The sequence below is a fragment of the Tachyglossus aculeatus genome, chromosome 4, assembly GCF_015852505.1.
Source record: "Tachyglossus aculeatus isolate mTacAcu1 chromosome 4, mTacAcu1.pri, whole genome shotgun sequence".
In the NCBI taxonomy this organism is placed as follows: Eukaryota; Metazoa; Chordata; class Mammalia; order Monotremata; family Tachyglossidae; genus Tachyglossus; species Tachyglossus aculeatus.
Window position 1 is genome coordinate 54808561 of NC_052069.1, and position 2605 is coordinate 54811165.

The following is a 2605-nucleotide window of genomic DNA, read 5'->3' on the forward strand; positions in this document are numbered from 1 at the left end:
TCGTACAAACGTATATACATATATACAGGTGCTGTGGGGAGGGGAAGGAGGCAAGCAGGAAAATAATCAGAGTTCTCTCCCTGTGGAGGGGGAAATCAAATCCACGAGGGTTGGCCTGCTGGAAGAAAATCAAGAATTTTTAACCGCACCCATCTGAGACTTTGGCCCCTGGAAAGGCTGAGAGATGGGCTCTAAAGACCCCTCCCTCTGTCAGTCAATCCTATTAATAATAATAATAATAATAATAATAGTAGTCTTCTAGACTGTGAGCCCACTGGTGGGTAGGGACTGTCCTCGACCCCCGGCCCACGTCCTCCCCCGGGCCTGGAATGCCCTCCCTCTGCCCACCCGCCAAGCTCGCTCTCTTCCTCCCTTCAAGGCCCTACTGAGAGCTCACCTCCTCCGGGAGGCCTTCCCAGACTGAGCCCCTTCCTTCCTCTCCCCCTCGTCCCCCTCTCCATCCCCCCCTTTTTACCTCCTTCCCTTCCCCACAGCACCTGTATATATGTATATATGTTTGTACATATTTATTACTCTATTTTACTTGTACATATCTATTCTATTTATTTTATTTTGTTAGTATGTTTGGTTTTGTTCTCTGTCTCCCCCTTCTAGACTGTGAGCCCACTGTTGGGTATGGACTGTCTCTATCTGTTGCCAATTTGTACTTCCCAAGCGCTTAGTACAGTGCTCTGCACATGGTAAGCGCTCAATAAGTACGATTGATAATGATGATGATGATGATGACCGTCCCTATATGCTGCCAACTTGTACCTCCCAGGCGCCTAGCACAGTGCTCTGCACACACTAAGCGCTCAACAAATACGATTGATTGATTAATGATGGTGGTATTTCTTAAGCAATTACTATGTGCCGGGTACTGTACTAAGCGCTGGAGTGGGGTTTAGTCTGGGAAGGCCTCCTGGACCCTCTAGGTATCCACTAAGCCATGCTGCTTCTCAACTGTTTAATTGTCTAGGCGCTCAATACACATCGTTGCTTGATAGATTGAGTTTTTGGCCCTAATCTGGGGGCTTCAGAAAGGGGTCTTTCCAATGTGGGCACTCCTCGCCACCTTGTTATGGGCAGGGAATGTATCTAAATTGTACTTTCCGAGCACTTAGTACAGTGCTCTTCACAGTTCAAGAAGTGCTCAGTAAATACGACTGACTGAACGAATCTGTTCATTCAGTCAATCGTATTTATTGAGCGCTTACTATGTGCCAAGCGCTGGGGGGGATGCAAGGGGATCAGGTTGTCCCACGGGGGGCTCCCGGTCATAATCCCCATTTTACAGATGAGGTAACTGAGGCCCAGAGAAGTGACTTGCCCGAAGTCACACGGCTGACAATTGGCAGAGCCGGGATTCGAACCCATGACCTCTGACTCCAAAGCCCGGGCTCTTCCCACTGAGCCACGCCGCTTCTCTATTATGTTATCTGCCATCTGTTATGTTGTACATATCTATTCTATTTATGTTATTTTGTTAATATGTTTGGTTTTGTTCTCTGTCTCCCCCTTCTAGACTGTGAGCCCACTGTTGGGTAGGGACCGTCTCTAGATGTTGCCAACTCGTCCTGCCCAAGCGCTTAGTACAGTGCTCTGCACACAGTAAGCGCTCAATAAATACAATTGATTGATTGATTGTTGTAATCTCCCAACCACTTAATATTATTATTATTGCATTTCTTGAGCGCTTACTGTGTTCCAGGCACTGTACTAAGCGCTGGGGTGGATACAAGCAAATTGGGTTGGACACAGTCCCCGTCCCATGTGGGGCTCACAGTCTCATTCCCCATTTTACAGATGAGGTAACTGAGGCACAGAGAAGGTGAGTGACTTGCCCAAGGTCACGCAGCTAAGTGGCGGAGCCGGGATTAGAACCCAAGACCTCTGACTCCCAAACCCAGGCTCTTTCCAGTAAGCCATGCTGCTTCTCCTATAGTGTTTTGCACACAGTAAGCGCTCAATAAATATGCCTGACTGAATGAATCTATGTTGTACTCTCCCTAGCGTTTAATACAGTGCTCGACACACAGTAAGCGCTCAGTAAATACGCCTGACTGAATGAATCTACGTTGTACTCTCCCTAGCGTTTAATACAGTGCTCAGCACACAGTAAGTGCTCAATAAATACAACTGACTGAATGAATCTATGTTGTACTCTCCCAACTGCTTAGTACAGTACTCTGCACAGAGTAATAATAATGATAATGGCATTCGTTAAGCGTTTACTAGGTGCCAAGCGCTGTTCTAAGCGCTGGGGGAGATACGAGGGGATCATGTCCCACTTGAGGCTCTCGGTCTTAATCCCCATTTTACAGATGAGGTAACTGAGGCACAGAGAAGGTGAGTGACTTGCCCAAGGTCACGCAGCTAAGTGGTGGAGCTGGGATTAGAACCCACGACCTCTGACTCCCAAGCCTCTTTCCAGTAAGCCATGCTGCTTCTCCTATAGTGCTCTGCACACATTAAGCGCTCAATAAATACGCCTGACTGAATGAATCTATGTTGTACTCTCCCTAGCGTTTAATACAGTGCTCGGCGCACAGTAAGTGCTCAATAAATACAACTGACTGAATGAATCTATGTTGTACTCTCCCAA